Source organism: Cervus elaphus, chromosome 26 (genome assembly GCF_910594005.1).
Source record: "Cervus elaphus chromosome 26, mCerEla1.1, whole genome shotgun sequence".
In the NCBI taxonomy this organism is placed as follows: domain Eukaryota; kingdom Metazoa; phylum Chordata; class Mammalia; order Artiodactyla; family Cervidae; genus Cervus; species Cervus elaphus.
The window spans coordinates 27,839,443-27,851,522 of record NC_057840.1 but is presented as its reverse complement, the minus strand read 5'-3'; the positions used below and the strand labels follow the sequence as shown (position 1 = coordinate 27,851,522).

General features: G+C 38.0%; 1 protein-coding gene across 16 annotated transcripts in view; it reads left to right on the top strand.

The window, feature by feature from the left end:
* Positions 1-12,080, top strand: part of PLAGL1 (PLAG1 like zinc finger 1) — an 88,181-nt gene that overhangs the window by 44,732 nt on the left and 31,369 nt on the right. The gene's annotated exons all lie outside the window — the stretch shown is intronic.

Genomic DNA, 12,080 nt, shown 5'->3' with positions numbered 1-12,080 from the left:
TTCTCCAGTTGCTCACATAATCTTTGTGACACTATCATCACATCTTTTGGTCATCCCCTGTATCAGGAAGTACTGTCAACTCTACCTAAAATATATCCAGAAGATGACTGCTTCTTGCCACATCTTTTACTACCATACTGGTTCAAGCCTTCATCTTTTTATTAAAATAGCCTCCTAACTGGCTTCCCTGCTTTTATGCTTTCCCCCTATAATCCATTCTTCAAATGACAGCCAGATAAATTATTTAAAACTCCTAAGTCTGATCACATTACTTTTCTGCTCCAGTGTTCACAGAGGCTTATCAACTTTTACATGATATGGGCCCCCATTACCTCTGATCTAACCAAGCCTGTCACTGCTTGTCCTCACTCACTGCTTCAGCCACACCAGTATTCTTGTTCCTTCATTGGGGTTTTGCAGGTACTGTTCCCACAAGTAGCCACATGACTTGCTTTCTTATCTCCAAATCTTCACATAACTGTCATCGCCTCATCGAGGCCTTCTCTGACTAGCTTATTTCAAATTAGCCCTGTTTCTCCCTGCCTCACACCCCTAGTACTTCCCCTCCCTACAGTACTTTATTTTTCCTAACCACTTGCTTGTATATATTTTACTTGTCAATCTCCCTTTCACTTGAACTCCATGAGGGTGGGCATTTTTGTGTGTTCTGTTTACAAAGATGGGAAAGTGGGATGGGAAAATGGATTGTGTGGTAGTTACTGACTTTGCCCAGTACAACCTTCTCTTGTTGCCTCCTGACCTTGACAAAGATAGGTAAGTTAAAAAAAAAAAAAGTAATGAAAATGTCAATCATCTATATTTCTAAGGATTACTGGGAGAAAAACTAGGTATGAAATTTGTTCCGAGAATATGCTTCACTTTCTTTTCAGTGCTTATTTGATTAGACATTCTTTGGTAAAAATGAATAGATCTTGATAATTTTAGTAAATGATTCCTAATGTCATGTTGTTGCTGAAGATTTAGTGTTCTATCAGAATTTAGTTCCATAAGTGCTCTTTTTAAGAGCTGTAGATTAGAGAGCAGACAGCATGGTGGATAGCACAAGTTTTCCAACCAGGCATAGCCTGGCTTGAATTCTGGCTGTGATTCCAATGAGTATGCTATAACAAACCTAATGAAGCTTTCTTAGCCACAGTTTGTCTTTTGTAAAATTGCAATAATAATAGCTATGAGGCTTATGAAGATTAATTGAGGTGATAGACCTAGCCATTAGCAGCATTCAGTAACTATTAATTCTTTAATCCAATTTTGCTGGTATTATAAGAGTGAGATGCTCATAATAAATCATTTTATAGTATACTTTGTACAGAAGACAATCTTTTATTATTTACATCATTACACATAGTAAATTTTGAAAAATTATATATATATATTTATGGAAGAGAAAATAACTAGGAGACATGGACTGCACTATAATATGACCCCAGACAATTTTTTGCATTTTTTGTAATCTCTACATTTTAGCAGTGTAAAGAGGATGAAATGAGATAATTTAGATTTGTCAGTACTTATCTGTAAATATAAAGCACTAATGCAAATGTAAGGAGTTGAAACTTCTTACTGAGGGTACTTTTCACCATGACTTCCAGCCATGATAATAGTAACAGGAACTGAATTTATTGTCCTGCCTTATCAAAGCAAACAAAACTGCATAAAATGTGTGAAACAAAGATTTTTAGACTTCGGATGACAAATGGCATAAGACAGCTAACCATGAGATAAAGGAAACAAATGCTGTGCCCAAGGACACAGTGTGAGAGGAGAACCCAAACACAGCTCGGTAGTCAGAATTGAGATGCTAGAGCTGGGAACTCAGGGGATCGAGGCAGCTAGAATTTGCAGGACAGAGGATGAGAGAGAAGAGAGTTGCACAGAGAGCGCTCTGGAGATCTGTAGAGGGTTCCCCTGGAGTTTTGAGTTAAGTACTGATTAGTATATGCTTAGGAGAGAACTCCCCAAGTCTTGGGGAAAAAAGAAAAAAAAAAAAAACAACAACAACACTGGAAATGGAAAGGTAGCTCATGTTAGCTGGGAAGTGGACATCCTCACCATTCAGAGCAGAAAAACTTTGTGATGTAAGTGACATTAGATTGACTGCTCAGAAGGGTACTGCCTCAGTGGTGAGGCAAAACTAGTCCTAGACAAAAGGCTGTTCTGATCCTACTTGAAAAATCTTAAAAGTAAGCCATTAAAGAGGAATCATAAAACTTTTTTAGTAAAGGGCCAAATGAAAATACTTTGGGTTTTGCAGGCATATATGACCCTCCTGCAACTACTTAGCTCTGCCATTGTAATGATAAAGCAGCCATAGGGAATATGTAAATGAATTGGGGTGGTTGAATTCTAAAATAAAACTTTATAAATAGACTGTCAGCCAGATTTGACTTGTGGACCATAATTTGCGGACTCCTGGTTTAAAGGGTCAAATTGTGGAGCTTCCCTGGTGGTCCACTGATTAAGACTCTGTGCTTCAATTGCAGGGGGGCATGGGTTTGAACCCTGGTCAGCTTTAGATCCCATATACTACATTGTGTGGCCAAAACATTAAATAAATGAAGGGTCAGATTGTTTCTAGTTGCTCAAATGCAGCCCAGAACAAAGCTCAAGAATATTTAAAGAAACACATAAATCCAGTACTAACAAGATAAAGTATACAGTATCTAGCATCCAATCAATATTTACCAGCTATGCAAAGAAACAGGAAATTTCAGTAGTTAGGAGAAAATTCAGTCAACAAAATGGACTCATAAATGAAACAGATTTAATAAACAGATATTAATAAACAAATTTAATGAACAGATTTTTATTAAGATTTTAATAAACATATTCACTAAAGGAAGATATTAGAACTATGATTAAAGCTAGTTTTGTATGTTCAAGATAATAGAGGAAGCATCAATTTGTTAAGGAGAGACATGAAAGCTATAAAACTGTCCAAATTGATCTTCTAGAGACAACAAACGTCTGAAAAGTACAATGGACAGGATTAACAGCAGACTAGACACTGAACTTGAAGACCCAGCAATAGAAATTATATAAAATAAAACAGTCACACACACACACACACAATGCCTGGGGGATAAAGGCCATCAGTAAGCTGTGGGATAACTTTACACAGCCAAATATATGTATAATTAGAGTATCCGAGGGAAAGAGGGAGCAGAAGAAAGATATTTTTAAAAATAATGGCTGAAAGTTTGCTAAATTGATGAAAACCATAAGTCCATGAATCTCAGTGGTTCAATAAATATCTAGAAGTTATCCAAAGAATAAAAAGATGAAGAAAATTATACCAAGGCACAATATAATCAGATAATTTAAAACCAGTAATAAAGAGAAAGATTTTAAAATGAGAACAAAGAAACTATAAATTTAGAGGAACAGAGAGTGACAGTAGACTTTTCACCAAAAGCAATGCAAGCCAGAAGGTAGTGGAACAATGTCTCAAAGAAAAAACTGTTAACTTAGAAAAATCTATTAATTAGTGAAAATATTTTTCAAAAAAGATAGTGAAATATTTTCAGACATGCAAAAGCTTAAAGAATTAATATCTATTAGACCTACACTACAAGAAATGTTAAAAGTCCTCAGGAAGAGGAAAATAATACCAAGGGGAAATAAGGAGCACCAGAAATGGTAGCCACCTGCGAAAAGGTGTAAGTTCTTTCTAATTTAAATCTCTTTAAAAAGATAGTTATTTAAGTAAAAATAATAACAATGGAGTTGGGGTTTGTAAGATATATACCCCAAGTAAAAAACAAACCAATAAAGATGTGGAAGGCTTAAACAGCAGTATCAACCAGCTTGACCTAATTGATACTTATAGAACACTATATGGAGAAGGAATGGCAACCCACTCCAGTATTCTTGCCTGGAAAAGTCCATGGGAAAGCCTGGTGGGCTATGGTCCATGGGTTCACAGAGTCAGACACGACTGAGTGACTAACACACACACACATAACACTATATATATGTGTGTGTGTGTGTATAACACTATAGAACCCAACAAAAGCAGAATACATATTCTTTTCAAGCATGCCCAGGTCAGTTATTAAGGTAGACCATATTCTGGGTAAGAAAACAAGTCAGTTAATTTAAAAGGGTTGGAAATCATACAAAGAATGTTCTTGATCATAATGGAATTAAATTACAGCAAATATATTTGGAAAAATATATTGTAACTGAATAACACACTTCTAAATAACCCAGGGGCACATTCTAGGCCATACTTTACATTTAAAAGAATTGGCAGTCATACAAAATACATTCTCAGACAACAGTGGAATTAAAATAGAAATTAATAACAAAAAGATAGTGTGAAAATTCTCAAATATTTGGAAAATAACAGACTTCAAATAATGCATACATCAAAGAAGTCTCATGAAAAATTTAAAAATACTTTTTTAAACAAAATGTGAAAATATAGTCTATAAAAATGTGTGAAAGTGTTAGTCACTCAGTCATGTTGGACTCTTTGTGACTCCATGGACTGTAGCCCTCCAGGCTCCTCTGTCCATGGAATTCTCCAGGCAAGAATACTGGAGTGGGTAGCTATTCCCTTCTCCAGGGGATCTTCCCAACCCAGAGATTGAACCTGCGTCACCTGCATTGGAGGTAGATTCTTTATTGACTGAGTCACCAGGAATGTGTGGGATGCAGCTAAAATAATGGCTGGAAGGAAATTTATTGCATTAAATGTTTATGTTAGGAATAAACCTAAAATCAATAACTGAAGTTTCTACCTTATGAAACTAGAAAAGAGCAAATTAAACTTCAAGCAGGCAGAAGAAAGTAGTAAAAATTAGAGAAGTAAAAAAAAAAATGAAAATAGGAAAATGATAAAGAAAAATCAACAAAATGAAAAGTTTCTGAACATGATTAATAAAATTATAAACTTATAGCAAGGCTAACCAAGGAAAAAAGACATAAATTATCAGGATCAAAAAGGAAGGGAGGAGCCCATGACTGCTGACCTCATGGATTTTACAGGGCTTGTGAGAGAATGCTACAAACAGCTTCTGCCCATAAATTGGAGAACTTAGATGAAATGGACCAATTCCTAGGAAGACATTAACTCCCAGAACTCATGCAGGGAGAAATAGATGACCTGAACAGCCCTATATCTATTAAAGACATCAAATTAATAGTATACATTCAAAACAAACAATATCATCACCACCAACAAAAACTTTCCAGAAAAGAAAACACCCAGACCCAAATGGTCACACTGGTGAATTTTGCCAAATAACCCACGTGACAGAAATGAAAAGAATAATTGGGAAGTATTTTCAACCAAATAGAAATGAAATGTGTTTCCACATAGGATGCAAGTATAGCAGTGCTTAGAGGCAAACTTATAGCACTAGGTACCTATACTAGGAAAGAACAGCATCAAATTTAACGACTCAAGGTAAAGGATTGTTAAAATTGTCTTTGAATATCTGAATGTCTTTTGTTTAAAAATATGTTTGTTTCATATGGTTGGAAAAGACAGTTAAAGGTGGCTATAAAAAGGCAATTCTTAGCCCATCATAGGAAAGAAATAGCTATCAAACTTCCACAGCTATGGACTCAGTTTCTTTGTGAGACATATGTCTGTAAACATTCTTATGAGTTCTTCTGAACTATTAGTTTTTGAGATAAGTGGTAGTGAAGGAAAAAAAAATTTCTCAGTGTTAGTAGGCTATAGATTAACAAACACATTTAAACTGATGTGTTATATAGTAGGTAATGCAATGAGCAGTAATTTTTAAAATCATAGAACTCTAGAATTAGAAGGAGCCTTAAGTGATATTTAGTCAAACAATAGTAGCCTCAGTTCCCTGCCTTTTAAAATATCAAAGCCTTGAATTAAAAAACAACAACAAAAAAAAGTGACTTCGCTTGTGGTCCAGTGGCTAAGACTCCATACTCCCAGTGCAGGAAGCCTCGGTTCGATCCCTGGTCAGGGAACTAGATCCCACATGCCTCAACTAAGAGTTTGTGTGCCTCAACTAAAAGATACTGCATGGCACAACTAAGACTCTGGGCAGCCAAATAAATAAATATTTAAAAAAAAATTAAGCGGGGGGGGGGGGGTCCATCTAAGTTTGCACATCAGCAAAAGCAGCGAAGGACAGTTGAATCCCTAAATGACATATTTAGAATTCAGAGAAAATCCCCTGAAGCTCAAGGACAATCAGGAATATTCTAGACATGCTTACATACTTGGTAAGAGTTGGATAAATCCATCTCCTTTCCAAAGCCTCTTCTGACTCTCTAGGACTTATGGGCCTGTCTGTCTTCCCATAGTATTTTGTGTTCTCTGCACTGTAGCATCCACATACCACCATCTATCAATAAAGGGTTACGAAAAATGAGACAAAGAGGAAAAAGTAAGATTTGCCGTTTACCATTGGCAGTCTTTCTCCGTTCTAGGAAGTCAACCCGTTTTCTCCTAATGATAAGTGTGAGGGTCAAATCTTTACTAAAGCACTAGCTACATAAAGCAAATATTCCTATTAGGTATTTTTCTCTTTGTGTGGCAATAGTCTGTGAATTCCTGCCTATCACCAGTACATTTCTACTTAAAATGGTTAAATGGCAAGAAGTAAAACTTGCATTTTTCTATAAAATTTTACAGAAAAACCACATCGTTGCTTTATAGCAACCAGACACTTATCTCAGTTATTATTTTTTCAAGACAACTCAATTAGTGTCTCTGTTTTGAATAGGAGCTTATCTTTTATGACAGTGTGATCTGGTTTTAAAATTACTTGGCCCCATAAAAACACAGACTTGAGTGCTATATTTTTAGTGCTGGAGGGAATCATGTAATCTGGATGCTAAAAGTTAAATTTTGTGTCTTTTATTGAAAATAAGCATTTTTTCCCACTTTTAACAAATTTTATATTGGTTTGATTTTCAACATCAATGATAACAGCTACCAATCCTGAGCATTTCTTATATGCTAATACTGCTTTAGGTGCTTCCTGTAGGTTATTTACCTATAGAAAGGTCGTCTTAAAGTAGACACTTCAAAATATTGGTTAGTCAATAAATAGCTTAATTTATGTCCTACTGGCAATTTGATCCTTTGCAAACCCTGTGAAAGAAGGTGTATGCGTGTGTGCTAAGTCACTTCAGTCACGTCCAACTCTGTGACACTATTAACTAGCTCACCAGGCTCCCTGTCCGTGGGATTCTACAGGCAAGAATTCTGGGGTGGGTTGCCATTTCCTTCTCCCGGAATCTTCCCAACCCAGGGATCAAACCCGCATCTCTTACATCTTGTGCATTGCAGGCAGATTCTTTACCACTGAACCACCAGGGAAGCTCATGAAAGAAGGTACTATTCCTCTCTTACAGATGGGGGAATTGAGCTTCTGGAAATACTATTAATTGCTTAATTTACAAAACTACTAAAAGTTGACATTAAAACTTAAATGTGAACCTGACAGCAGAATCCATACTCTTAAAGACTGCCTCCTTGAATGAGCAGCACAATGCATTGAGCTTACAAATAGATTCTGAGGACTTATTTAATAAAATTACGAAGAATGTCAGTGAATAATTATATGCAGAGGTGGTAACTAGGTGCAATGGAAATAGCATGAGATTTAGAAGAAGTATTTAAAGTTGTGACTCATCTACTTATTCTGTGACTTTGGCAAATCAATTTATTACCTCTCTTGAGGCTGTTTTCCTCGTACAAAAATAGAAATTCATAAAACCATCTATCTCAGTAGGTTATAGTGAAGAGCAAGTTGATGTTTCTAAGTGCTTTGTAAATGCTTTTGAAAGGTATGTAAATGAATTGATGAGTGTATTTCGTCATTTGCTGTAGCCTTCAAGTAGCAACTTTTCTGAGTGCTTTTAAAAAGTGATTTGATTTATAGAGACACAGGAGTTTCCAGAGCAGCTCTATTGAATTAGAGTGATCTGTTATAAAATGAGATCTGTTATAGATTGCATTCTATAGATCTATTACAGAATAACTCATAAGACCAGCTTTCTTCGATGAGGTACCTCGTTTTTGAGGAACGGTTATTTCACAATACTTTGTAAAGAAATTCTTCACAGATGTTTCTGTCTCCATTTTGGAAGAGAAGGGAGGCAGGGAGGCCAAAGGGAGTTAGTGCCAGAGTCAGCTTTGAGGTTCCAAGAATTCCACCACCTCTCGCGCACCGTTGGGAGTTCTGTGTTCTCTTAAGTTTATGTATCTGTCCCAATTTGAGAAAAGTCGAAAGTCTTTACTTTGAGGGCTGTTTAGTACCCTACACAAAATGGCCTCTTTGGCAGACAAATGAATAATCAGTGAAGGGACCCCCCCTCCCCCACTTCCTTCCCGAAGCTCCTAAGACGGACACGTGGGAAGGTCGCGTTCTGTGTCAAGGAATGAGTTCTCCATACCTTTCATTCCAATCTTGTTTATTTTCTTTTTAGTTTAGGAATTTTGAAAACTTAACATGTACTCCCCTGTTTACTCAGGATTAGCGGCAGAAATGGAGCGGACCACAGTAAAAGGAACGCATTTTGTTCCAGGCTTTCATGAACGTGGTAGCCAGTCAACGCAGGCGTTCAGGATTCAGTGGGGACTTTGGAAATCTTTTAATTCTGTGATCAGTGTAGGGAACCAGTCAGGATAATCCACTTTCTTTGCTAGTTCCTCCCTCTGGCTCCCCTCTCCCCCTCACTAACCTTCGTCACTCCCCACACACACACACCCCTCATTCACACACAGACCGCCACTTAAGAGCTTGGGTTACTAGTTTCCGTGACTACCTAGCTCCCGTCAAAAAGCTAGCTGTTCTGTCTCTGTCTGGGTGTGTGTTTTGCAGACAGGAGTTTATGCAGCCGAGAGTCTCTCTTTAGGTCGCGTGGCCGCGGCTGGAGATGAAGACCTGAGGGAAGCCCCGGGGATCACAGCTCCCAGTTCCTCTGGGAGTAGTTTCCTGGGTGCGAATGAAGAAGGGCCGCGCGTGTGGCCGCCCTCCTGTCATCAGCAGCCCCACTCCGCTGAGAACAGTGTCCCAGTAGATTGGGTACGGTGACACGAAAGAAATCGCAGATTAAGTGAGACCATTGCTTGTAGGATCGCAGGGTGGAGAAAGCAAGGGAGAGTGAGCGGGCGCAGTTTATTTATGGAACGTCGGGGGGCCATGGCAGCTCCGCGGGTCCTGGAGGCAGAGGACTTCCCTCCCTTCGTGTTTTCTCCCTCTGACCTTGGATGAACTGGCGAGCAGTATATTATGCCGGGTGATCGTGCTGGTTTGTCATGGTTAGCATTCTGGACTGTCACTGGAATGTAGGAAACGGATGAATTTGAATTGAACCATGAGGTGGTCCGCCGGGCCCTCTGCTTGTCTCGGGGAAACCTGTCGCTGTTTGTCTGGGCCCGGCCTAATGAAAGCAATGGAGGGAAAGAGAGGTGGGCCTTTGATCTCTTTGTTGCAGCTGCTCCCTGGGAACTCGCTGAAATCAATGCCCTGTTTTCCTGAAGGAATGAATGGCTCTGCCTAACTAGCTTTGTGAAGCGGTGGGGGAATTCACTGCCTCTGTTTATTGACAGCTGAAAAGGAGCACATGGGGTGGAATGGACCTTCATGTGAAAACCAGGCACAGGGAAAATTAGACCTCAATTTAACACAGAGGAATTTGGAAATTCACCCCAAAGGAGACGGTGGTTTCTCATGCTTACATTAGAATTACTCAAGTTTGGGGCTGGTGTGTAATGAACAATGGAGGTTCTGTCACAACTATGTTATAAGTAGGAATATGGTATGCATAATAAATGATGTTAAGTAGAAGTTGATTCAACACCCTCCTTGTTTTTCTAAACACAGAAGTAGAGAAAGGCAGATGTTAGCCATGATATATAATCAGGTGGTTCTTTTATTTTTGCTTTCAGAAGAAGAGAAAAAAATTGATACTGAAAATAAGCATTGTTAATATATTACTAAGTTTCTAGAATGTGACTTTTTTTTTTTTTAACTTACATTTTGAAACATCTTTGAACTTTGTATCTAAGTTTCATTCATGGGAACTATTCAAACTATTCCTGCTGTTCTGGATTGTGTGTGTTGAGTGGGAATACAACAAATCATAGTTATTTTTAAAAATGTATATTAGGATATTGTAACCGGAAGTCTCTGTCAAACATAAATAAAACTCTAGACCAATTTAGCATTTGCTATGAGAACGGTTCATAAATCCTAAAATTACTGCCTTACTTTTGACAACACAGTAAAGAAAAAGTCGAGTTTATCGCAAGGAAACATCACCAGACCTTCTTTTATATCTCCCCTCACTGGCTTGATTTCCCAGGAAGAATTTATAGCTTCTTCCTTTGGCCCTCAGCCCTTTGTGCACACCTCTATTATAGCACTTAACACATTGCCCTGTAGCTCTTTGTTTAGGTGTATTCTTTTAGCTGGAAGTAAAGCAGCTGTGTCGTATTCATTTTTATATCTCCAAGCCCAGCAAAGCTCTTGGCTCAGTGAATGCATGCTGAGTGAATGGGGATTGATAGCTCCCCGTACATTACTTTGAATGTAATTACTTATGCAGGCTTCAACGGCAAATACTACATTTTAGGAAAACCTGATTGATCTATTGTTACCTGATTGGTGCTATATATAGCTTTTTAAAATCTTTCCATTATGGAGAATTATTAAACAGTTTTTCAACGTGGCAAGTTGGTTGGGCAGTCCATCAGCCTGCGAACAGGAGGCATAGAGAGTGTACGGTGTTGTCCTTTTCAAATCCAAGCCCTCTCCTGTAATATTCTTTTTAAAAATTATGTCTCAGCATAGTGTTTAGATAGTTTCAGTAAGAAGATGAAAAAAATTTTAGAGTTTTGTAGACTTTCACCTGACCAGATTTAGTGATTGAGATGGACAGACTTCCATTTACATGATTTAATTCTATGGTGGCATGTTAAATAATGCAAAACACAACCTTTGACAGTTTCTGTAACTAGCTTTACTACTACTGTATTTTATGAACCCCTGACTCTCAGTGAAAAATGTAAAGGAAATTTTGATCCTAGAGGACTAACTCCCGTGATTTCACAGGAGTCTAAGACAAGCCCAGTTCTGAATCAGTCTCAAGTTAAACCCAACTTCTTTTTAAACCAGAGCTATAAGTGGGAAATAGTTGTCAATATTCTTTGGGGGAAAAAAATGACATCTTAAAATCATAATGGAAAACTTTAGAAAATGTGGGGGGTGGGGTGGTTAAGTAAGCACACAAGTATAGGAACTGGCTCATATTTTATTCTCCGTGTTATTTTTGTTTTATTTTTATTCCAAGATTATGTCCAAAGACATCTATTTGATTTTCTGTCTTGATTAAAAGTAGGAATGAGGTTTAAAAACAGTTTTACATATTGGTGAGTCGTGGGAGCGTCCTGTGTAGGGTTAGGCGCTTGCGTGGGCCGCACGAATGTGATCGAGTCAGCAGATTGTATTTCTGCTGAGATTTTAGATTTCTTACGAAACAGGAAAATTACCGTGGCCTTGATCATTGATAGACTCTCGCCCCCAGAAGTATTAACTTGTAGATAAGAAAGCTGTAAGCCTCGTACTTAGGTTTTATAACTTGGCTGCTCTGTCCTCCCAGTTTCTGGAAGTAATTTTGTGTGACATCATACCTAAGTGGGGGGGGGGGAATGGAGGGTGGAAGGAGAAGTGGGGAGTCCAACAATACTTTTGCATTGGATATTTCAGCTTAAAAGCAATGAGGCATATCTTGTCCCGAATGATAGAAGGACATGCACGCCCCAGGGGGTGACTGCAGTTAAAAGTTGTGTTCTTGCTGTGTTTATAGAACCAGTTAATGTCAACTGCATGATCCTTCATAAAAAGAGCCCTTTTCTTAGGCCTGAAGTCTGTTGTCATATATAGGAAGAAGAATGTCAAGTAATTTAATAAGAGTCAAGCCCTCAAAATAAGTTTGGGAATCGGCATATATGAGGTCTTCATGTTTTTGTGTGTGTCTGTCTCCATCGGCAAACTTCCTAGCAGAAAGATACCAGGTCCTCCCTCTCAGATGGTTTTCATCCATCTAACAAAGTAGAC